The sequence below is a fragment of the Oncorhynchus mykiss genome, chromosome 30 (assembly GCF_057628025.1).
Source record: "Oncorhynchus mykiss isolate SJ-2025 chromosome 30, ASM5762802v1, whole genome shotgun sequence".
In the NCBI taxonomy this organism is placed as follows: Eukaryota; Metazoa; Chordata; class Actinopteri; order Salmoniformes; family Salmonidae; genus Oncorhynchus; species Oncorhynchus mykiss.
Window position 1 is genome coordinate 18,012,501 of NC_143051.1, and position 26,529 is coordinate 18,039,029.

The 26,529-nt window shown below is 43.9% G+C and overlaps 1 long non-coding RNA gene across 2 annotated transcripts in view; it reads right to left on the minus strand.

Annotated features, from left to right (window-relative positions):
* Positions 1–211: 211 nt before the first annotated feature.
* Positions 212–26,529, minus strand: part of LOC149970226 (uncharacterized) — a 141,172-nt gene continuing 114,854 nt past the window's right edge. For both annotated transcript variants that reach the window (XR_016493529.1, XR_016493528.1), the window contains 4 exons: positions 11,282–11,328; positions 8,304–8,377; positions 4,104–4,301; positions 212–2,298 (listed from right to left, as the gene is read on the minus strand). This is a non-coding gene — a long non-coding RNA (uncharacterized LOC149970226). The remainder of the gene's footprint in view (positions 2,299–4,103; positions 4,302–8,303; positions 8,378–11,281; positions 11,329–26,529) is intronic.

Here is a 26,529-nt window from a genome sequence, read left to right on the forward strand (position 1 = left end):
TAATTAACTAGGAAGTCGGGGCACCAAGGAAAATCTTCAGATTAAAAGGGATAATTTTCCTAATATAACTTTTCAGATATTTTAATATCTGCTCAATTGGTCTTCTAATTAATGAATTATTCTTTACGTTACGTTAGTCTCATTCCAAACGTCATAAATGGTTGGTTATCTGCAGGAACCCAGTCTTTGCTATGAATCATCCATACATCAATTGTCTCAATCATTTATTTACTTACATACTAAAAAATCACAACTAAGTAACTAAATGCATAACAAACAAACAAACAGTAGGTATGGTTACAAGGAAATGATAGGGGATGTTCCCTAGTGGGCTAAACCGGTATGGCGGCTTGGTAGACAAAGGGACTGAGAAGGGTGCGAAAGACAAAAGACACTACACAGTTGATAATTATAATAATTGAAATACTAATCCTTTGCACATGAACGCTCACTCATTCGGGAATAATTGCAATCAATGTATATATTTATGCTCAGTGTGTCGTCGTGATCTCTGTTGGAATCATCCTTTTCTGTTGGAAAGTTCATCCGAGATTCTCTTTGCGTCCCTGGAGTCTTTGGAAGAATGGATACTTCCGAGTAACATTCAGAAATGTTCTTATAGAATAGATGTTCGGCGGTTGTCGGTCTTCGCATTCAATGGTACATAATTCCTAGCTGCAGACTAGTAATTACTATCACGTGGTATGGTTAATAATTCAGCAACCGAGGAATGCATGGTCTCTACTCAAACCTTAGCCCTCTCGGTAATCGAGGTGCGCTTGGTCTGAAGGGACTTCCTCCAGGTGGGAGTTATATTCGTAACAGTAGAAAGGGGCTGTCCCATGACGCCAGATCAATGTCTGTGCTCATGTGGCGGGCCAAGGATTTAGTTCAACTTTAAAGGGAATTGGATTCTCTTTCATTAAACAGTTTAAAATCACATTACATAATTTCACAAATAGTTTCATCTTTACTCATTCATTTTAAACAACAATTAGATGCAAATCTCCTAACGGAGACTCATGTATAAACAGAGTTATGGTAATGTGGCTGTATTGTCTCTCATGAGGTCACAAACCTTAGACAAAACGAACAGGTCGTAGCTGGATTCTCCACCGACCGTTTCCACATTCTCCAAAACATGGATATTGCTCATTTCTCAAGTTCTGTGATGTAGAAGAAGTTCCTTTGTTCTACTGAGAAACCCTCTCTGACTATACTGCCTGGCCATGAGGAGAGAGTCTCCTCTAGGAATTTACGACTTGAGATAACAGAGCCTGGGTGAAGGGGGTAGAGAGAGGTGGTGAGAGGTGGTGAGAGAGAGAGAGTTGGTGCTTCCTATATCCAAAGAGGGCCACGTCATGACACAGCTTACAGATGGTAGGCAATTAAGGTCACAGTTATGAAAACTTAGGACACTAAAGGGGCCTTTCTACTGACTCTGAAAAATACAAAAAGAATGCCCAGGGTCCCTGCTCATATGCGTGTACGTGCCTTAGGAATTCTGCAAGGAGGCATGAGGACTGCAGATGTGGCCATGGCAATGCATTGCAATGTCCGTACTGTGAGACGCCTAAAACAGCGCTACAGGGAGACAGGGCGGACAGCTGATTCTCCTCGCAGTGGCAGACCACGTGTAACAACACCTGCACAGGATCAGTACATCTGAACATCACACCTGCAGGACAGGTACAGGATGGCAACAACAACTGCTCGAGTTACACCAGAAACGCACAATCCCTCCATCAGTGCTCAGACTGTCCGCAATAGGCTGAGAGAGGCTGGACTGAGGACTTATAGGCCTGTTGTAAGGCAGGTCCTCACCAGACATCACCGGCAACAACGTCGCCTATGGGCACAAACCCACCGTCGCTGGCCCAGACAGGACTGGCAAAAAGTGTTGTTCACTGACGAGTCACAATTTTGTCCCACCAGGGTGATGGTCGGATTTGCGATTATCGTCGAAGGAGTGAGCATTACACTGAGGCCTGTACTCTGGAGCGGGATCGATTTGGAGGTGGAGGGTCCGTCATGGTCTGGGGCGGTGTGCCACAGCATCATCGGACTGAGCTTGTTGTCATTGCAGGCAATCTCAAAGCTGTGCGTTACAGGGAAGACATCATCCTCCATCATGTGGTACCCGTCCTGCAGGCTCATCCTGACATGACCCTCCAGCGTGACAATGCCACCAGCCATACTGCTCGTTCTGTGCGTGATTTCCTGCAAGACACGAATGTCAGTCTTCTGCCATGGCCAGCGAAGAGCCCGGATCTCAATCCCATTGAGCACGTCTGGGACCTGTTGGATCAGAGGGTGAGGGCTAGGGTCATTCCCCCTAGAGATGTTCGGGAACTGCAGGTGCCTTGTTGGAAGAGTGGGGTAACATCTCAAAGTAAGAACTGGCAAATCTGGTGCAGTACATGAGGAGGAGATGCACTGCAGTACTTAATGCAGCTGGTGGCCACACCCGATACTGACTGTTACTTTTGATTTTGACCCTTTGTTCAGAGACACATTATTAAATTTCTGTTAGTCGCATGTCTGCGGAACTTGTTCAGTTTATGTCCCAATTGTTGAATCTTGTTATGTTCATACAAATATTTACAAATTAAGTTTGCTGAAAATAAACCAAGTTGACAGTGCAAGGACGTTTATTTTTTAGCTGAGTTTATGTGAGAATGCTATTCATTGACTACAGCTCAGTGTTCAACACCATGGTGCCCTCAAAGCTCATCAATGAGCTAAGGACCCTGGGACTAAACACCTCCCTCTGCAACTGGATCCTGGACTTCCTGACGGGCCTCCCCCAGGTGGTAAGGGTAGGTAACAACACATCCTCCACGCTCATCCTCAACACAGGGGCCCCTCAGGGGTGCGTGCTCAGTCCCCTCCTGTACTCCCTGTTCACTCATGACTGCACTGCCAGGCACGACTGACACAACAGTGGTAGGCCTGATCACCGACAACAACGAGACAGCCTATAGGGAGGAGGTCAGAGACCTGGCCGTGTGGTGCCAGGACAACAACCTCTCCCTCAACGTGATCAAGACAAAGGAGATGATTGTAGACTACAGGAAAAAGAGGACCGAGCATGCCTCCATTCTCATTGACGGTGCTACAGTGGAGCAGTTTGAGAGCTTGAAGTTCCTTGGTGTCCACATCACCAACAAACTAACATGGTCCAAACATACCATTACGGCTGTGAAGTGGGCACGACAAAACCTATTCCCCCTCAGGATACTGAAAAGATTTGGCATGGGTTCCCAGATCCTCAAAAGGTCCTACAGCTGCACCATCGAGAGCATCCTGATTGGTAGCATCACTGCCTGGTATGGCAACTGCTCGGCCTCCGACCGCAAGGCACTACAGAGGGTAGTGCGAACGGCCCAGTACACCAAGCTTCCTGCCATCCTGGAATTCTATACAAGGCGATGTCAGAGGAAGGCCATAAAAATTGTCAAAGACTCCAGCCACCCTAGTCATAGACTGTTCTCCGCTACCACATGGAAAGTGGTACCGGAGCGCCAAGTCTAGGTCCAAGAGGCTGCTAAACAGCTTCTACCCACAACCCATAAGGCTCCTGAACATCTAGTCAAATGGCTACCCAGACTATTTGCATTGCACCCCCCCCCCCCCCATCCACACCACTGACACTCTCTGTTGTCATCATTTTAATTAACTCTACCTACGTGTACATACTACCTCAACTAACCGGTGCCCCCACACATTGACTCTGTCCCGCTACCCCCCTGTATATATAGTTATTTTTTACTGCTGCTCTTTAATTACTTGTTACTTTTATCTCTTATTCATATCTGTATTTTTTAAAACTGCACTGTCGGTTACGGGCTCGTAAGTAAGCATTTCACTGTTGTATTCGTCGCATGTGACTAATAACATTATATCTCATTAATTTGATTTTAACTATCCCTAGGTTAACTTGAACAAAACTAGCTCTTGGCTGCTTAAAACCTTGATATTAACCTAAGCTAACTCCTCAAGCAGGGAGAAAACAAAATGAAAACAAAAATCCTGTGACCAGTAAAAAAATTAAATCAACAACGAAGGATACAGACATGACACGACATGACCCCTCAGCTCACCTGTGTCTGTATGGGTAACAGCTGGGTTGTTCTGTCTCCATAGTGACCAGGTCCCGTCACGGGACACGGCCAATAGGAAGTGTCTGTTGGGGGAGAAGGCCATCTGGGTGATGGTGAGGCTGTGGCAGGGCAGCACCTGCAGCTGGCGCCAGCAGGTGGTGCTCCAGAGCAGCATGGCTACGTGCTCAGCCTCGAGGCCTAGAACCAGAGAAGAGAAGCAGTGCTAGGTAGCGCATGATATCAACAATTTCAATTCCAGTAGAGACTGGAAGCTACCGTGAGCTTTGATTGGTCAATCGTGCCGCGATATCGGCGAGTATTTGCATAAAGTTCGGCTTTCCCCAACTTAGGTCCCACCCTGTTCTCCTCACCCTGTGTTTGGTGAACACTTATTTTAAGCTTTGACTTAAACAACATGTACTAGCAACCCTGGTCTAGTCTACTGGCGTAATAATAATACAATATATATTTCTTTACATTCTGTTGGCCTATGGTTTTTATTGGATAAAGGAGAGACAGTAGGAAAGATAATGGGCCGAATTGGAAACCACAGCAAACCTGCAAACCTCTTCTCTCGGAGGACCTGAGCCCTAGGGCCATGCCTCAGGACTACCTGGCCTGATGACTCCCTGCTGCCCCCAGTCCGCCTGGTTTTGCTGCTCCTCCAGTTTCAACTGTTCTGCCTGCGGCTAGGGACCTCTGACCTGTTCACTGGATGTGCTACCTTGTCCAGGACCTGCTGTTTTCGACTCTCTCTCTCTATACCGCACCTGCTGTCTCTATCTCTGAATGATCGGCTCTGAAAGGCCAACTGACATTTACTGCTGACTTTGATTATTATTATTTGCTGGTGATCTATGAACGTTTGAACATCTTGGCCATGTACTGTTATAATCTCCACCCGGCACAGCCAGACTGGCCACCCCTCATAGCCTGGTTCCTCTCTAGGTTTCTTCCTTGGTTCCTGCTTTTCTAGGGAGTTTTTCCTAGCCACCGTGCTTCTACTTCTGCATTGCTTGCTGTTTGGGGTTTTAGGCTGGGTTTCTGTATAAGCACTTTGTGACATTGGCTGATGTAAAAAGGGCTTCATAAATACATTTGATTGATTGAATTTGATTGCCCACTCGACCACCCAGGTCACGTGACATCTGCCTTCCTTTGTTCGCTAACGTGTGTGTCCATCTGTCTGTCTATGTGTATATTTGCGTGCCTCTTTCAGTGTGTGCATGCCCAATTGTGCGTGTGTGTGTGTGTGTGTGTGTGTGTGTAGATGTCATATTTTGTGTGTGTGCGTACCTGTTGCCCAGAGCACTAGCGCTACGCCTGGCCAAGGCAAACTGACAGTAGAGCAGACAGTAACCCTGGCTATGTCTGTCTGTGTGTGTGTGTCTGTGTGTGTGTGTGTGTGTGTGTGTGTGTGTGTGTGTGTGTGTGTGTGTGTGTGTTTGTGTGTGTGTGTGTGTGCGTGCGTGCGTGTGTGTGCGTGTGTCTGCGTGTGTGCGTGTACGTGTGCGTGTGCGTGTGTGTGTGTGTGTGTGTAGGAGTGATGAGGGATGGCAGCGACAGGGAGGTTCTTGGCAGGGGACAGGGAGAATGTGCTTCCCTTCACAGGGCCCTGAGTGATTTGTGGCTGTGTGTGTGTGTCTAAGAGTGATGTGTCCGTGTCAGTGGGGCTAAGCTGCACTGCAGACCAGGCCAGGACAGCTGTATTGTATAACAACATACTCTAACCGTCACAGTGTCTGTCTGTGTCATCTGATCACGTTTGTCGTTTTTTGTGTCACAGAGCTATGTGCAGCCAAACTGGCACTGACATTAACAATTAAAAACAGACGTGTGTTTTTCAGTCATTCATAAACACAGTGTTTCTCATACTGAAAAATGTATAAATATAAATGGTCCCTGAAATAAATGATCCCAGAAATGTTCCATACGCACAAAAATGTCTCTAAAATGTATTTCTCTAAAATGTGGTGCACTCATTCGTTTACATCTCTGTTATTGAGCATTTCTCCTTGGCTAAGCTAATCAATCCACTTGACAGGTGTGGCATATCAAGATGTTGATTAAACAGCATGATCATTACACAGGTGCATCTGGTGCTGGGGACAATAAAAAGCCACTCTAAAATGTGCAGTTTTGTCACACAACACAATGCCACAGATGTCAAGGGAGCGTGCAATTGGCATGCTGACTACATGAATAACCCCCAGAACTGTTGCAACAGAATTGAGTGTTAATTTCTCTACCATACGCTGCCTCCAACATTGTTTTAGAGAAGTTTACAGTACGTCCAACCAGCCTCACAACCGCAGAGTTCCCCATGGTGGTGAGCAGTTTGCCAATGTGAATGTTATGAACGTTATGAACATTATGAACGTTATGAGTGCCCCATGGTGGTGAGCAGTTTGCCAATGTGAATGTTATGAATGTTATGAACGTTATGAACGTTATGAGTGCCCCATGGTGGTGAGCAGTTTGCCAATGTGAATGTTATGAATGTTATGAACATTATGAACGTTATGAGTGCCCCATGGTGGTGAGCAGTTTGCCAATGTGAATGTTATGAATGTTATGAACGTTATGAACGTTATGAGTGCCCCATGGTGGTGAGCAGTTTGCCAATGTCAATGTTATGAATGTTATGAACGTTATGAACGTTATGAGTGCCCCATGGTGGTGAGCAGTTTGCCAATGTCAATGTTATGAATGTTATGAATGTTATGAACGTTATGAGTGCCCCATGGTGGCAGTGGGATTATGGTATGGGCAGGCATAAACCTAAGGACAATTTTATTGATGACAATTTGAATGCACAAAATACCGTGATGAAATCATGAGGCTCATTGTGAGGCCCATTTTTTAAAACATTTCTGGGGGGGTACTTTTTACCCCTTTTTCTCCCTAATTTCGTGATATCCAACTGGTAGTTACAGTTTTGTCCCATCGCTGCAACTCCCATACGGACTTGGGAGAGGTGAAGGTTGAGAACCATGCGCCCCCCGAACATGACCCCGCCAAGCCGCACTTCTTCTTGACACACTGCTCGCTTAACCCGGAAGCCAGCCGCACCAATGTGTCGTACTGCTGGCGACCGAAGTCAGCATGCATGCGCCTGGCCCGCCGCAAGGAGTCGCTAGAGCGCGATGGGACAAGGACATCCCGGCCGGCGAAACCCTCCCTAAACCGGACGACGGGTTGGTGCATGTTGCATTTATATTTTTGTTCAGTATATTTACAGTAACAGTCAAAAGTGTGGACACACCGACTCATTCAATGGCTTTTCTTTATTTTGACTATTTTCTACATTGTAGAATAATAGTGAAGACATCAAAACTATGAAATAACACATATGGAATCATGCAGTAATCAAAAAAGTGTTAAACAAAAAAATATAGATTTTATATTCCACCTGTTAGAGCCGATTTGGACATATTTGTTTAAAAGACTGAACATACCGAGCTCCATGTACATTTGTGTAAATATATTAAATATGAATGTCCATGATGAAATATTAGGTACGTACCTTTATTATTTATATTTACCTGATATTATATTTGCCCCCCCTCTTTCATTGTATTGTGGTAAGTGTGTTAGAATAAAGGCAGGAAGTTGGGCCTTGGGGGGGGGGGGGGGGGGGGGTGGTCCTCGCTAGATGCGGGAGCGGTATAGTTTTTTGACCATACAGACATACATACAGACAGGTCATATTATGTATTTTCCATATCAAGTAATCTATGCTTTAAGTTGATTGGAGAATAAACATTTTTGTTGCACCATATCCCTGGATGTCATTGAATGTTTGGCCTTTTGGAAACCTTGAGTGTGGACTGTATGCGTACCAAACAACCCTGCTTCAGGCTTGGGCAGTGGCAATGGTCAAGAGGAAAGGAAGCCACTACACCACCCTTTGCCATGATGACAGCTTTGCACACTCTTGGCATTCTCTCAACCAGACACCTGGAATGCATTTAAATTAACAGGTGTGCCTTGTTAAAAGTTAATTTGTGGAATTTCTTTCCTTCTAATGCATTTGAGCCAATCAGTTGTGTTGTGACAAGGAAGGATCTGAGGTGTGTGTGTGTGCGTGTGTGTGTTTGTGTGTGTGTTTGTGTGTGTGTGTGTGTGTGTGTGTGTGTGTGCGTATGTGGTAGTTTCAGGTAGTCATGTAGCTTTTGGCCCCCCAGTTTATCCCGCTACCTTATATGCAGACGTTGTCCACCGTCGTCGCGCTGTCAGACACTAGACAGAACATCTCAAAGCCGTGTCCGTTCCTGGAGAGAGGGACCGAGGCAGGGAGAGATGGAGGGAGGGAGGGAGATGAAAAAAAGAAAGAGAGAACAATAAAGAGAGAGTGCTCAGTCACTAATAAGACAGTTATAAAAGCCAAGTTGTCAAACTTGAAGCACAAAGAATCGTCCTGAAATACTTAAAATGCTGCATCTAGCAATCTCAGTAGAATCTCACTTCTCGTGTCAGAGCTGCCAGGTTCTAAACAGATGCATTTGGAACAGAAGCCAAGTCCCAAATGGCACCCTAATCCCTATGTAGTGCACTACCTTTTTACTAGGACCCATACGGATTAGGGTGACATTTGAAACACAACCCAGAGAGTGGGATGTTTTCTGTCTGGCAATATGGAGATGGCCCCCAGTCAGGCTGGAAAGCTTAAGAAAACACAGATACCTTAAACTGCTGGAGATATTTAGACTGGAATTAACACACACACACACACACACACACACACACACACACACACACACACACACACACACAGTGATTATGCACTGGCTAATTATTCAACCTCTAAATGCTTTCAGTTTGCGGAAAAACAACGTGATGTTAGGGATGCACGATATATCGGAGAGCATATCAGAATTGGCCGATATTAGCTAAAAATGTCAAGACAACTCAAAGGTGAAATCCATTAATGCCAATATAATGGAATTCATTGCCCTTGACAATCAACCGTTCTCTGTCGTGAATGATGTTGGCTTTCGCCAACTGGTCGAGCACCAGTACACACTACCAAGTAGCCGCTATTTTTTAGATGTTGCCCTACTGGAGTTACACAGTATTGTTGAAACACATCCATGAGCTACTTGCTATGGGCGTCACTGCTATTAGCTTCACGACTGACATTTGGACCAGCGATGTCAGCCCCATGAGCATGCTGAGTCTGACAGCACAGTGGGTCGATAAGTATTTCGTACTGAGGAAAGCCATTTTGCTCAAGAATGTGCTGGTTCTCATACCGCTGCTGCCATTTCAATGGCATTTGAGAACCATGTTTGAAACGTGGAAACATAAACACACTCCTAGTGCCATTCGAACAATTGACTCGAGAAATAAGCTCATCAACTGCATCTGCAGCAGATGTGATACCCTCGGTCATGGCATTGAAACGCTCAAGAAAACTGCCGACACAGACCATGGGGTTAAAACTTACAAAAGTACTTGAGGCTGTGAACAAGCGATTCGGTGGTATTCTCTCTGAGCCTCTTTACTGTGTCACCACCACGCTCGATGCTAGGTACAATAACCGCTACTTCGATGCAGACAAGAAACAGGGTTTACGTGAAATGTTACAGAGACAGCTGGACAAGATGGAAACGGACACAGTGACAGTGCGCACCGGGGAAGAGAGGCCACGGACAGATAGAGCTGAAACACTTCTTGACATGTATGATGAAATCCTGGTTGAGAATGAAACAACTGAACAACGAAACAGCACAGCAAGTAAGTGAAATAAATTTGGTTATGCTTTACTGGTAATGGGGACATACGTAAATGCCAACTAAATAACTTGTTGGTCAGTGTGGTGTGTGTGTAAACTTTATTTAACTAGGAAAGCCAGTCAAGAACAAATTCTTATTTTCAATGATGGCCTACCCTGGCCAAACCCGGATGACACTATGCCAATTGTGCACCGGGACTCCCAATCACGGCCAGATGTGATACAGCCTGGAATCGAACCAGGGACTGTAGTGACGCCTCTTGCACTGAGATCCAGTATCTTAGACCGTTGCGTCCCTGTGTGTGTGTGTGTGTTAACTATTTAACTGTACTAATGCTTAAAAGGCCACTAAAATTGTTTATATCGATTATCGGTATCGGGTTTTTGGGCAAGGAAAATATTTAATATCGGTATCGGCCAAAAATGCAATGTCAGTGCATCCCTACTTCATGTTTTAAAAGTCAGCAAACACCCAACCATAGATTATCAGCCTGGTGGGAGAAACATCTCTTCCTCTCAACCTATCAAACCTAAACATTTTATATTCAGAAATATACTCAAAATAGATACACCACCAGTCAATCATTGTACCGCAAAAATAATAAGAAACTTATCTATTTTCATGTTGCTATTATGTGTCCAATTATACAATGCATACCTTGCCAAATGGGAGTAAGAAAAGTGCTATTCAAAAACACAATGGTTGTATGATGGCATGTTAATGCAGGATTGACTGGTAAATGGAATTAATATTAGCCACAAATGGAAGGGATATATTCTGCTGGGGAGAGAAGATGCTCATGGGGAATGGGGAAGAGAGGGGTCTGCATTTTGGCTGACTGGCTGCATGGCTGTCTCTGAAGGGGGTTTAGAAACAACATTTCTAAATTCAAAATGAAATATGAGAAACTAGTCAAAACGTTATCGCTCACACATGATTGAAATCACACATACCTCGTATGCATTCCAATACAGTAGGAAACAGTGCTAAAACAATTTTTCAGTCAAGCCCCATCTGATTCTGTAGTCGATAAAGCGGATGCAAAAGTTGTACTCGCTGACATTGGCTGCCTTTACAAAAGCAGCCCAATTCTGGTCTTTTGGCAAAAGAGTTAATCTGATTGGTCAAAAGACCAATTAGTGGAAAAATATCAGAATTAGGCTGCCTGTGAAAACGTAGCCATTGAAACAGAAAACGAGCGTCAAATAAAATAAAATAGTTTTTGTCACATGCGCCGAATACAACTGGTGTAAACTTTACAGTGAAATGCTAACTTACGAACACTTTCCCAACAATGTCACTACAAAGTAGGAAAATAAACATATAGATGAAAAGAAAATAGTAACACAATAAAATAACGAGGTTTATTGTGTGTGCACGCATGCGTGCGTATGAGGATGGAAAGGAAAGGACTCGTTAGAAGGATCATGAGACACTTACAGTTTTTCATATTGTATTCTGGAGCAGGTGGTCCTCTGGAGGGAGCTCTGTGGATACCGAGCGCGCGCGCACACACACACACACACACACACACACACACACACACACACACACACACAAAATAACAAAGAAAGTCAATTTCACAATCCTTACATAACTACTCAATATATTCAACATTCGCTTGTTTTAAAATTCTAATAAATGGGACCCATTTTCCGATTGACTAAATGAAGATTGTATCTAATTGGCTGGCTGTTGTGATTTTCTTGTTTAACAACCCCCCTAATATTAAGCAGGGAGGGAGAGAGGGAGTTAAAAGAAAAAGGGAATTAAAGACAAGAGAGACACACTGGAGACACGAAACAGAACGAAGAACAGAATTGACCGCCTCAAGACAAGGTTCTCTAATTTTCTTCACAGTGCTCATGGTTAGCATTTAGCTCAAATATGTAACCCTCAACTTGTGATTTCTGAAAAGCTATTTTGAACAAGGCTTTATCTCCGAATTTTCAACGTCTGTTAGCTTTGAGGGGTGCTGCAAAATGAGAATCAAATGTATCCCCGCTCTCATTCTCAACCCATAGCAAGATAACTTCACCATCTACTCTTCAGACACAGTGTGTCCCAAATGACACCCTATTCCCTTTATAGTCCGACAGGCCCTGGTCAAAAATAGTGCACTATTTTGGGAATAGGTTGCCATTTGGGACGCACAACTTACGCAACCCTTCCTCTCCTTCATTACACATGAAATTGAAATCCTCATTCCCCCTCTTTTTGAATTTGTCCCAGGCTTCCCGTGTCTCCCTAATTGTTCCCTCCCTTTACCCCCTCTAGTAGTGAATCAGAGACATGGCATTATTCTGTTAACTCATTATACTGTTAACAACTCTGTGTCTGCGTCATTTCCCTCTCCCCATAGCCCTCTACGAACACACACACACACACACACACACACACACACACACACACACACACACAAAAGTAGCCCTCACTTATTCAATTGTTTTTTGCGTCACATCCTGAATTCAAAATGTTTAGAAATGCATATTGATTGACGATTAAATACAGAAAAATATAATTGGCATAGGTATTCACACCCAAGATAATACTTTGTAGAAGCACCTACTTTGAGTCGTCTTGGGTATGTCTGCATCAGCTTTGCACATCTGGGTTTGGGGATTTTATCCCATTCTTACTTGCAGATTTTCTCAAGCTGATAAGTTAAATGGGGAGCGGCGGTAAACAGCAATCTTCAAGTCTTTAAACAGATTTCTAAATGAGATTCAATTCTGGGCTTTGGCTGTGCCACTCAATGACTTTCACATTCCTGTTCTGAAGCTATTCCAGCACTGCTTTGGTTGTATGCTTGGGGTTATTGTCCTGTTGGAACATAAATCTTCGCCCCAGTATAAGGTCATTTCCACTCTGAAACAGATTCTCTTCAAGGATTTGCCTGGATTAGGCACCATTCAGTGGTCTCTCTATCCTTACTATTCTCCCAGTTCCTGCCACTGAAAAGCATCCCCATAGCATGATGCTGCAACCACCTTGCTTCACGGTAGGGATGGTGTTAGAAGGGTGATGAGATGTACCTGGTTTTCTCCAGACATAGTGCTTTGCTTTCAGGCCAAAGAGTTCAAAAATACATGGATGGGAAAGACATTTAAAAAATAAAAAGAAATGTTGCACGCTGCACCTTGGTCCGGTCATTTTCAAGACGACGTTCGAGACAGAACAACCCACCACAAACGGACAATGCGCGTGGCCGGGAGGAGCAGACAGAGTGGACATGGGAAGACATTCTGGAAGGAAAGGGATCCTGGACGTGGGAGGAGATCCTGGCTGGAAAGGATCGCCTGCCATGGAAGCAGGTGGAAGCATCAAGGAAGGCGGAGGCAGCTAGTAAAGGGGCCCAGGGTTACACAGGGCAAGGAAGACCGGGAGGCCATTCCCAAAACAAATGTTGGCGGAGCTAACTCCCCGTGCTCACGGTAGGGAGCGTGGTACTGGTCAGGTACTGTGTTATGCGGTGAAGCGCACAGTGTCTCCAGTGCGCGTTCACAGCCCGGTGCGCTATATTCCAGCTCCTCACATTGGCCGGGCTAGAGTGGGCATCCAGCCAGGACGGATGGTGCCGGCTCAGCGCTCCTGGCCTCCTGTGCGTCTCTTCGGCCTGGGATATCCTGCACCGGCTCTGCGCACTGCGTCTCCGGTGCGTCTGCACAGCTCAGTGCGTCCTGTGCTAGCGCCCGCGCATTTGCCGGGCGAAAGTAACCATCCAGCCAGGACGGGTTGTGCCGGCTCTACGCTTGAAACCTCCAGTGCGCCTCCACGCACCAGGCTTCCAGTGCATCTCCTCAGTCCGGTGAGACCTGTTCCGGTTCCACGTACCAGGCATCCAGTATGTCTCCCCAGTCTGGTAAGCCCTGTGGCAGCTCCACGCACCAGGCTTCTAGTATGTCTCCTCAGTCCGGTGAGATCTGTTCCGGCTCCACGTTCGAAGCCTCCAGTGATGATCCATGACACAAATCCCCCAGTGATGATCCATGGCACGGAGCCTCCAGTGATGATCCATAGCACGGAGCCTCCAGTGATGATCCATAGCACGGAGCCTCCAGTGATGATCCATGGCATGGAGCCTCCAGTGATCCATGGCCCGGAGCCTGCAGTGAGGATTGATGGCACAAAGCCTCCAGTGTCGATCCGCGGTCCGGAGCCTCCAGCGACGGTCTCCAGTCCGGAGCCTGCAACGAGGGTCCCCAGTCCAGGGCTTGCAACAAGTGTCCCCAGTCCGGGGCCTGCAACGAGGGTCCCCAGTCCGGGGCCTGCAACGAGGGTCCCCAGTCTGGGGCCTGCAGCGAGGGTCCCCGCACCAGAGGCGCCACCAAATTGGGGGGAGCCAGAGGTGGAGCGGGGTCTGCGTCCCGCACCAGAGCCGCCACCAAGATAGATGCCCACCCGGACCCTCCCCTATAGTGTCAGGTTTGCGGCCGGAGTCAGCACCTTTGGGGTGGGGTGGGGGTACTGTCATGCCCTGACCGTAGAGATCCTTTTATTCTCTATGTTTGTTTGGTCAGGGTGTGACTGGTGGGAAAGTCTATGCTTTCTGGTTCTTTGTTGTTGGCCGGGTATGATTCTCAATCAGGGACAGCTGTCTATCGTTGTTTCTGATTGGGAATCATACTTAAGCAGCCCTTTTTCCTTTTCTCATTTGTGGGTTGTTGTCTTCGTTTAATGCATGTATAGCCTTAAGGAGCTTCACGTTCGTTTAGGTTGTTTATTGTTTTGTTGGCGACATTAAAAAATAATGTTTTTAAAAACGTTGTTTTTAAAAACGTTGTTTCTATTGAACATGCCATACTAATAAAGGCATTTTAATCAATTATATGAAGAGTGCCCTGGTCCTCCTTTCTTTTTCATTGCATACACTCAATTAGTATTTGGTAACATTGCCTTTAAATTGTTTAACTTGGGTCAAACATTTCAGGTAGCCTTCCACAAGCTTCCCACAATAAGTTGGGTGAACTTTGGCCCATACCTCCTGACAGAGCTGGTGTAACTGAGTCAGGTTTGTAGGCTACCCGAAACGTTTGACCCAAGTTAAACAATGAAAAGGCAATGCAATTTAAAGGCAAGGTTTTTTTTCCTATATCAATACAACAAGTGCAGACCTTACTGTGAAATGCTTACTTACAAGCCCCTAACCAACAATGCATTTCAAGAAGAGTTAAGAAAATATTTACCAAAACAACTAAAGTAAAAAATTATAAAAAGTAACAGAAAATAACAATAACGAGGCTATATACAGGGGATAACGGTTCACTCAACCAGCTGCACCTGGAATGCTTTGCCAACAGTCTTGAAGGAGTTCCCACATATGCTACGCACTTGTTGGCTGATTTTCCTAAACTCTGCGGTCCAATTCATCCCAAATCATCTCAAATGGGTTGAGGTCGGTTGATTGTGGAGGCCAGGTCATCTGATGATTGTGGAGGCCAGGTCACGCCATCACTCTCCTTCTAGGTCAAATAGCCCTTACACAGCCTGGATGTGTGTTGGGACATTTTCCTGTTGACAAACAAATGACAGTCCCACTAAGCACAAACCAGATGGGAAGGCGTATTGCTGTGATAGCCATGCTAGTTAAGTGTGCCGTGAATTCTAAATAAATCACTGACAGTGTCACCAGCAAAGCACCCACACACCTCCTCCTCCATGCTTCACGGTGGGAATCACACATGCAGAGATTATCCATTCACCTACTCTGCGTCTCACAAAGACACAGCGATTGGAACAAAAAATCTCAAATTTGGACTCATCAGATCAAAGGACAGATTTCCACTGGTCTAATGACGTGTTTCTTGGCCCAAGCAAGTCTCTTCCTCTTATTGGTGTCCTTTAGCAGTGGTTTCTTCTCAGAAATGAAACCATGAAGGCCTGATTCATGCAGTCTCCTCTGAACAGTTGATGTTGAGATGTGTCTGCTACTTGAACTCTGTGAAGCATTTTTTGGGGCTGCAATTTCTGAGGCTGGGTCTCCCTGTCTGTGGCGGTCCTCGTGAGAGCCAGTTTCATCACAGCACTTGATGGTTTTTGCAACTGCAAAAAAAAAGTCATTGAAATGTTGTGGATTGACTGACCTTTATGTCTTAAAGTAATGATGGACTGTCATTTATCTTTGCTTATTTGAGTTGTTCTTGTCATAATATGGATTTGGTATTTTACCAAATAGGGCAATCTTATGTACAGTCGTGGCCAAAAGTTTTGAGAATGACACAAACATTAATTTCCACAAAGTTTGCTGCTTCAGTGTCTTTAGATATTTTTTGTCAGATGTTACTATGGAATACTGAAGTATAATTACAAGCATTTCATAAGTGTCAAAGGCTTTTATTGACAATTACATGAAGTTGATGCAAAGAGTCAATATTCGCAGTGTTTCTAGCCATCACCGCTCCATTTTTCATATATCCATTTGTCTTGTCTTGTTTCCATACACACCTGGTTTTCATTTCCCCAATCAATTTACTTGTATTTAACCCTCTGTTTCCCATCATGTTTTGTGTGCAATTGTTTCATGTTATGTGGTGTTAGTTTACGCGCTTTACTTTCATTTTCCGTTTTTTGAGTGCGTTTGATTTATGTAGTGCTCTCGTTTTAAGAACTATAATACACCATTGACATCCCTCTTCGTAACATTTTGGAGTATAGGCAAATTGCCATCATACAAACTAAGGCAGCAGACTTTGTGAAAATTAATATTTGTGTCATTCTCAAAACTTTTGGCCACGACTGTATACCACCCCTACCTTGTCACAACACAACTGATGTCAAGAGTGTGCAAAGCTGTCATCAAGGCAAAGTGTGTCTACTTTGAGGAATCTCAAATCTATTTAGATTTGTTTAACACTCTTTTGGTGACTACATGATTCCATATGTGTTATTTCATAGTTTGATGTCTTCACTCGTAATCTACAATGTAGAAAATAGTACAAAAAAAAACAAATAAAAAACCCCACCTTGAATGGTACTGTATGTAAATTAGATATTACTGTATTTAATTTTCAATAAATTTGCAAACATTTCTAAAACCATGTTTTCACTTTGACATTATGGGCTATTGTGTGTAGATGGGTGAGAAAAAAAACATGTTTAATACATTTTGAATTCAGGCTGTAACACCACCAAATGTGGAATAAGTCAAGTGGTATGAATACTTTACGAAGAAACTGTAAGCCTTTATTCTGACTATGATCTCAGACTTTAAATAAGGAGCTTTATACAATCACAGTGAATGACAACGCCTGACACCGATTGCCTAGAGCAAAGGTACCCTAAGCTTCCCCCACCCCCGACTCGCTCTCCCTTCATCCCTCTCACCATCCTTCCCTCCCCTCTACACACTACTACTCTCTTTCTGCCTCTCTCTTTTTCTCACCCTCCCTCATCACAACATCCTTCCCTTCCTCCTATCTCCAGTAATAACATTTGTCTCCAGCTTCTCAGATTCATCCCCCTCTTCTAACACGCAGGCATGGAGAGCAGAGCAGAGCAGCGACGTCTACTAACTAGTTGTCATGAAGGCTGGATATCATTGTCCCTTACAGGAATAAACAGAGACAGGGAGGGGGAGAAGCAGAGAGAGCGAGAGAAAGAGACTCAGGGCTGCACTTGGGGGAGTGTATAGGGAAGGGAAACATATCCCTTCCGAATAAACAAAAAAAAATGGTTTATGTAAGTCTGATGTTTTGTGGGAGTAAAGCCTTAGACATAATACTTTTTTAGTATGCAATACTATAGTGACAGGGTGGACATAGGACTCTTGGCATTGGTCAGAAACACTGTTGAACCCGGTTCCCTCCACTTTATTGGGAGCAAGATCACTAGTCAATAAAAAAGGAGAAACTATCCATAATCATTCAGATGTATCGAGACATTGACTGTTACATGCAGAAAGACCAAGTTAAGGATATACATAGGCTGCACTTACACAGGCAGCCCATTGTGATATTTTTTCCATTAATTGGTCTTTTGACCAATCACATCAGATCTTTTCACATCAGATCGTTTTCAGAGCTGATGTCATTGGTCGTAAGGGGAGTGCCAGAGATGTTGCCGAAGTTCTCCATAAAGTTACGGGGGGGGGCACGGAACACCCACAGGACCTTCTCGTCGGCCCCGGAGACGTACTGGGAACGCCCCACCATGGCCAGAAACTGCATGTCATAGCTGTGGGTGAGAGATCTGGTGTCAGGTAGGCTGTAGTTAAGATACAAAGGACAGGGGGGGTTGGAGATACTGAAGAGATACTGAGGTATAGTATTGTAGTGAGAGATCTGGTGCCAGGTGGGCTGGGTGAGGACAGGGGGGTTAGAGGTAGTAAAGAGATACTGAGGTATAGTATTGTATAGTATTATAGTGAGAGATCTGGTGCCAGGTGGGCTGGGGGAGGACAGGGGGGGTTAGAGGTAGTAAAGAGATACTGAGGTATAGTATTATAGTGAGAGATCTGGTGCCAGGTGGGCTGGGGGAGGACAGGGGGGTTAGAGGTAGTAAAGAGATACTGAGGTATAGTATTATAGTGAGAGATCTGGTGCCAGGTGGGCTGGGGGAGGACAGGGGGGTTAGAGGTAGTAAAGAGATACTGAGGTATAGTATTATAGTGAGAGATCTGGTGCCAGGTGGGCTGGGGGAGGACAGGGGGGGTTAGAGGTAGTAAAGAGATACTGAGGTATAGTATTATAGTGAGAGATCTGGTGCCAGGTGGGCTGGGGGAGGACAGGGGGGGTTAGAGGTAGTAAAGAGATACTGGGGTATAGTATTATAGTGAGAGATCTGGTGCCAGGTGGGCTGGGGGAGGACAGGGGGGGTTAGAGGTAGTAAAGAGATACTGAGGTATAGTATTGTAGTGAGAGATCTGGTGCCAGGTGGGCTGGGGGAGGACAGGGGGGGTTAGAGGTAGTAAAGAGATACTGAGGTATAGTATTATAGTGAGAGATCTGGTGCCAGGTGGGCTGGGGGAGGACAGGGGGGTTAGAGGTAGTAAAGAGATACTGAGGTATAGTATTATAGTGAGAGATCTGGTGCCAGGTGGGCTGGGGGAGGACAGGGGGGGTTAGAGGTAGTAAAGAGATACTGAGGTATAGTATTATAGTGAGAGATCTGGTGCCAGGTGGGCTGGGGGAGGACAGGGGGGGTTAGAGGTAGTAAAGAGATACTGAGGTATAGTATTATAGTGAGAGATCTGGTGCCAGGTGGGCTGGGGGAGGACAGGGGAGTTAGAGGTAGTAAAGGAAATGTTAGAAGAGGTCTCCTGTGGCTGTATCTCTAATGGCATCCCTATTCCCTATAGTGTAATACCAGGGCCAATTGTCCAGGGCCCACAGTTAGGAAATGTGTCGGTAACAAATACATGCGCATGACTTCGACAGAATCCATCTTCAGATAAATATTTTTTAAAAATCTGTTTTATGTAGTCCTGGGAATTTTTCCCCCAACAATAGGTATTATTCAAAGTAGTACTGATCTAAAATGCACTTTTCCCTTCAAAAACCACCTCAGAGAGAAATAAGCCATTTTAATGTGGTTACGTGCCTGAATACGAGACAGAACAACGCATTTTCCCTTCTTAACAAGGTTTTCCTGCCAGACAGACATATTACAGTATAAACTTAAACAACACATTGCTGACTCCTTGGAATCTTAACAAGTCCTCCATGAGAAAATGTAGTAAAACTACTTAATCTTCACAAACGGTTCATATTTTACTGTAAATGCAAAACGACGCAGCCCACAATATAACTCTGCCTTATTGAAAACTTGCCATTACCAAGAGGAATAAACACTTTGAAAAATGAAAGTACTTTGAGTTTTAGGACCACGGTACGTAGCCAGTAGTTTGGTTAAAGGCCTTAAAACATTCTCAATTCAATCAACTTACAAGTGTTCATGCAGTAGTGAACAAAATAAAAAATGTTCCTGTGGTCAAATAGAATTGCAGTATGGTTTTATTAGTAGGGCACGGTAGGGGCATCAACATGGGCAGGTTAGGGTTTTTCATCATGCATCTTGTTCTGGAGGCAACTCTGCAGATTGGTCACTAGCTGGCATAACCACAGTCATAAAATCTGATTTAAATCTAACCTTAACCTAAACATTATCCACACTGCAAACCCTAATGCCTAACCCGAACCTTAAATTACGACCAAAAAGCTTGCCAAATTTGACTCTGCAGTTGACCTATTTAAGGGGAAATCTTTCAGATCTGCCTTCAGGACAAGACTAATGACACTAAAGTCCACTTGCTCAATGTGATGTCTATAGGTACATATGCATACGCCTCTATTTTCTGTCTACAGTGCATCTGTGGGTCTGCCTATAGGAGTGAAAGGGTTACATCAGGGCTCTCCAACTCTGTTCCTTGAAAGCCTCTCCAACCCTGATCTAGCGCACTTAATTCAAAAAGGCTTCTCAACAGTTTTTAACCCCAAGCCATAATACTCCTGAACAGGTAATCAAATGGCTACCAGGACTTTTTGCACTGTGTTTGGTCTTTCCTCTTCCAGGGTGTTAATAACCTGGTGGTCTGGTCTGACCACACACTGAGGATGAAGTGACCCGATATCACCACCCCTGGACTCCACTCCACCTGGGACCGCACACAGACATAACCTTGTCGCACAGCTACTGAACCAGACTGTGCTGTAGTGTTGTCACATTTTCTTTGAGGAAAGAAAAAAACACTAACCAAAATTCAATCTAGGGTCCTTTAAACCTACTTTTGTAAAATATTGTGTGCTATATGGCTTGCAAAATAAACAAATGTAACTCTGGGTGACAATTTAAGGTTGTTTTTTCCAACATTAGGACTGTTTTTGAGTCCGCTTCACGTTTTGTTTCCTTTCCTTCCTTACTCCCTAGTAACGCCATGCCGGTGTCATGACAACCCTACTGTGCTGACCCAGATATTTTCCTTTCACATTGAACCAGGCCAGTACATCTCCGCTCAGTTCAGTAGTGTAAAACAACAAGGGTAACAGAGTAGTCAGCCACTCAGTCAGGTCTGGTTCCCAGGGTAACAGAGTAGTCTGACACTCAGAGTCAGGTCTTGTTCCGGGGGTAACAGAGTAGTCAGCCACTCAGAGTCAGGTCTAGTTCTCAGGGTAACAGAGTAGTCAGCCACACAGTCAGGTCTGGTTCCCAGGGTAACAGAGTAGTCAGCCACTCAGAGTCAGGTCTAGTTCTCAGGGTAACAGAGTAGTCAGCCACACAGAGTCAGGTCTAGTTCCCAGGGTAACAGAGTAGTCAGCCACTCAGAGTCAGGTCTAGTTCTCAGGGTAACAGAGTAGTCAGCCAATCAGTCAGGTCTGATTCCCAGTCAGACACTGACAATCAGGGTCTTTAGTCAGTCTAATTACACTTTGCACAGTCTCAATCGAACAGTGTGGCTGACCGGGAACTCACTGTGATTAAATCTCATTTGAGATAGACCCACCACAGTGCAGCTCAATCAGTAGTCTATAGAATATAATATAATAGGAATCGCACCTTTTTGCCTCCAGAGATGTAGAATAGAGAGAGACAGAGACAGAGACAGACAGACAGACAGATGAGAGAAATGGGGCAGTCTGACATTATCTAAAGTAAACCCATGGCTCCAGACAGTCCACCTAAACTCACACACTGGCATCAGCTGGGTGATGAGCGATCCCTTTTTAGGTCAGAAATGTTGCATCAGCGCAGCATCACCACAGATCCAATAGAAATCAACACTGGTTGCCTCCCAAATGGCACTGTATTCCCTACATAGTGCACTACTTTTAAAACCGGACCTGTAGGGCTCTGGACAAAAGTAGTGCACTATATAGAGAATATGGTGCCATTTGGGATGCACACATTATTCTGCCTTTTATTTTAGACTGTATAAGTAGTATATTTGGGTCGCATCTCTTGGGTCACCTCCAAAGCACACAGTGTATAATGAATCTGTTGGGAGTCAGAGCAGTGTGGCCAGGACATTTTACTGACCATGTGATGTTGCAACCAGGGAAAAACTCTGGGTCCTAGTTATAAGGTTAGTGCTATCCCGCATCCTTTGGACGTCGCTGTCCTAACCTTAACCCTTACCATAACCCTTGCCATAACCCTTACCTTAACCCTTACCATAACCCTTACCTTAACCCTTACCATAACCCTTACCTTAACCCTAACCTTAACCCTTACCATAACCCTTACCTTAACCTTTACCTTAACCCTTACCATAACCCTTACCCTAATCCTAACCTTAACCCTTACCATAACCCTTACCTTAACCCTTACCATAACCCTTACCCTAATCCTAACCTTAACCTTAACCCTTACCATAACCCTAACCTTAACCCTTACCATAACCCTTACCCTAATCCTAACCTTAACCCTTACCCTAATCCTAACCTTAACCCTTACCATAACCCTTACCTTAACTCTTACCATAACCCTAGTTCTAAGCTGGTCAAGGACCTCAGATAGCAAGGACCCTAGTTCTGGGCTGGTCAGGGGTCCCAGATAGCAATGACCCTTAGTTCTAGGCTGGTCAGGGATCCCAGCTAGCAAGGACCCTAGTTCTAGGCTGGTCAGAGAAAACGCCTGCCTCTACAAATTAGTAATGACCACTAGATAATCCCAGAGGTCTCCATCCAACCATCTCTTATTAACAAACACCCAAACAAATCAGACAGTCAAGCCAGAAGAAGTAATTATGCAAAGCTGTAAGACTCATTATTAGAAGGGAATCCATTTAGTTATTTTTGGAAATTAATTTATCGTCTAATGCGATAATGAAAGCAGTCACAGCGCTCCATATCACATTAAAGAAATGGGCACCAAAAAGGGCATAGCTCGAGAACATATTAAGACTTGACTAGGCGTTGTTTAAATTGGATTCGGGTGAGAGAGCCTTTGACCTGGGAATGTAATCGCTCCATAGATCTTACAAGTAGGTTACTTCCAAATGGCATCCTAATTGCTATATAGCGCACTACTTTGTAGGGAATAGGGTGTCATTTGGGATGCACTCTAACCCGTCTACCCTCTATATGACTATAAGCCTATATTGGAAAATCACATTAATTTGAAAATGATCAGTAACCCCAGCTATAACAGCCAATAGAGAATAAATTATTTTATTTCAAGATCACAACCACATGCTCCATATTTTAATAATGCTATATTTAATTATGTAGAGAGAAAGTATGTAGTTCAATGTATAAATTAGAGCCAGAATGACTTCTTTCACAGGATAGGTGAGTGGGATAAGTCTATCAGGGTCCATATTCAAGAGTGCTGATCTAGGATCAGGTCCCCTCTGTCTATATAATATTATTCAGTATAATGGAAAGGCTAAACTGATCCTAGATCAGCACTCCTACTCCGAGAGGCTTTATGAATAAGGGCCTCAATTTTGACAATTTTCCAATGAAGTCAATCGCCAATTAGCAATAACCAAATTAAGATGACTTAAGTGGTAAACAAGTACATTTCAGGCAGAGAGAATTGTGGGGGAAAAGAGGATTATAATTGAGTGATAACATTACGACGTAAAATAAAGATCATTTTATGCAAACGAAGTCCTCACATGTATGCATTAATCCAGTTCCTGACACTAATATCCATGGAAAAACAATACTAAAAACGAATCAAAATAACACAAGACAGCCTACATTAGAAACACTGTTTCTTGTGGGTTGTGTAACCAGTGGCATTTGCGGTAGGATTAAAGGCCCAGTGAAGTTAAAAATGTGATTTTACTGTGTTTTATATACAGTTAAGTGGCAAAATAATGGAAACACTTGAGTAAATGAGGGATATAAAGTATATTGAAAGCAGGTGCTTCCACACAGGTGGGTTTCATGAGATAATTAAGCAATTAACATCCTATCATGCTTAGGGTCGTGTATAAAAATGCTGGGCAGGCCATTATTTTGGCTACCATGGCTAGGATGACAATGCCCCCCACCATCCACAGGTCACGAGTGGTCACTGAATCATTTGATGAGCATAAAAACCATATACCATGACAGGTGCAGTCAACAGATATCAACCCAAATGAGCACTTATGAAAGACTCTGGAGCGGCGCCTGAGACAGTGTTGTCCACCATCAACAAAACACCGAATTGTGGAAGAATAGAGTTCCAGACACTTGTAAAATCTATGCCAAGGTGCACTGAAGCTGTTCTGGCTTCTGGTGGCCTGTTAAGACACTATGTTGGTGTTTACTTTATTTGGTAGTTACCTGTATATTTCCAGGTATGAATAATACTGTAAAAAAATGCCCTTAGTGTAAGAGCTGTTTGAAAAGACAGCCTCAAATTCCAGCCTGTTTTGGTGCTGGTGACATCACCTGTAAATGAATTAATAGACCAATAAAAAAAGAGGGGTTTGTATTTGTATTTATTATGGATCCCCATTAGCTGCTGCCAAGGCTACTCTTCCTGGGGTCTGAAATGAAGGCAGTTATACAATTTATACAAAAAGACATTACAATACATTAACAGATATCACAACCCACCTTGTGCCCTCAGGCCCCTCCTCGACCACTACCACATATCTATAGTACTAAATCCATGTGTACGTTTGTGTATAGTGCACATGTTATTGTGTGTGTGTATGCATGTGTCTGTGTTTGTTCCAAACCTCTCAGTTAATAACAGTAGTTTTCAGTTTTCCACTCCCTACTCAGACCCCTCCCAGACAGTAGAGAGAATAACCTAACTTAGCAGGCGTTTCGTTCTTTCTGGTCCTGACGTGAGGGGGAGAATGGTTGAGGGAGGTTCTCTTCTGCACTGTTCAACCAATCCAGTAAATGTGGTGGAGTTAAGATGGAGTCTATGTCGCCTTATTAATGTCAAAAAACAGAAGTCGGGTCCTTTCACCTGAAAATTGGATGCATCCGGTTGATATTAACCCCACAGAGGGTGGGTGGAGAGAGAGGAGACAGAGAAAACAACTTATTCTGCTCCCTCAGCACTTTGTCTGTGTCAAATCTAGTCAAAGCTATGTACTATCTGTGTTAAGTAATACATGGGCAAATTCCACTATTCTATGGAATGTAATCAATTGTTCAGAAGTGTTGCGAAATATGAGAACTCAGAATATTATTCTGGCCTCAACAATAGTCAATGAATTAATCCGTTTCCCTTGTTTGGATTGATAAAGTAGTATTTGTAGTTAATAGTTAGCAGACTAGTAGTAGTAAAGTGCATACAGAAAGTATTCATACCCCTTGACTTATTCAACATTTTGTTGTGTTACAGCCCAAATTAAAAATTGATTAAATAGATTCTCACCCATCTACACACAATAACCCATAATGACAAAGTTAAAACATGTTTAAACATTTTAGCACATTTATTGAAAATTAAACACAGAAATATCTATAAGTATTCACAACCCTGAGTCAATACTTTGCAGAAGCAACTTTGGCGGCGATTACAGCTTTGAGTCATCTTGGGTATGTCTTCATCAGCTTTGCACATGTGGATTTTAAGATTTTTACCCATTCTCCTTGCAGATTTTCTCAAGCTCTATTAAATTAGATGGGGAGCGGCGAACAGCAATCTTCAAGTCTTTCCACAGATTTCCAAATGGAATTCAAGTCTGGGCTTTAGCTGGACCACTCAAGGACTTTCACATTCTTTTTCTAAAGCCATTCTACTGTTGCTTTGGCTGTATGCTTGGGGTCATTGTCCTGTTGAAGTCGGAAGTTTACATATACCTTAGCCAAATACATTTAAACTCAGTTTTTCACAATTTCTGACATTTAATCCTAGTAAAAATTCCCTGTTTTAGGTCAGTTAGGATCTCCACTTTATTTTAAGAATGTGAAATGTCAGAAAAATAGTATAAATAATTATTTATTTAAGCTTTTACTTTCAGCACATTCCAAGTGGGTCAGAAGTTTACATACACTCAATTAGAATTTGGTAGCATTGCCTTTAAACTGGTTGACTTGGGTCAAACATTTCAGGAAGCCCTACACAAGCTTCCCACAATAAGTTGTGTGAATTTTGGCCCATTCCTCTTGACAGAGCTGGTGTAACTGAGCCAGATTTGTAGGCCTCCTTGCTTGCACACTCTTTTTCAGTTCTGCCCACACATTTTCTATAGGATTGAGGTCAGGGCTTTGTGATGGCCACACTTTGACTTTGTTGTCCTTGAGGCATTTTGTCACAACTTTGGAAGTATGCTTTGGTTCATTGCCCATTTGGAAGACCCATTTGCGACCAAGCTTTAACTGATGTCTTGAGATGTTGCTTCAATATATCCACATAATTTTCCTGCCTCATGATGCAATCTATTTTGTGAAGTGCACCAGTCCCTCCTGCAGCAAAGCACCCACACAACATGATGCTGCCACCCCGTGCTTCATGGTTGGGATGGTTCTTTGACTTGCAAGCCTCCCCCTTTTCCCTCCAAACATAACGATGGTCATTATGGCCAAACAGTTCATTTTTTTTTTCATCGGACCAGAGGACACTTCTCCAAAATGTACGATCTTTGTCCCCATGTGCAGTTGCAAACCGTAGTCTGGGTTTTTTATGTTGGTTTTGGAGCAGTGGCTTCTTCCTTGTCTAGCGGTCTTTCAGGTTATGTCGATATAGGACTCATTTTTACTGTGGATATAGATACTTTTGTACCCGTTTCCTCCAGCATCTTCAGAAGGTCCTTTGCTGTTGTTCTGGGATTGATGTGCACTTTTCGCACCAAA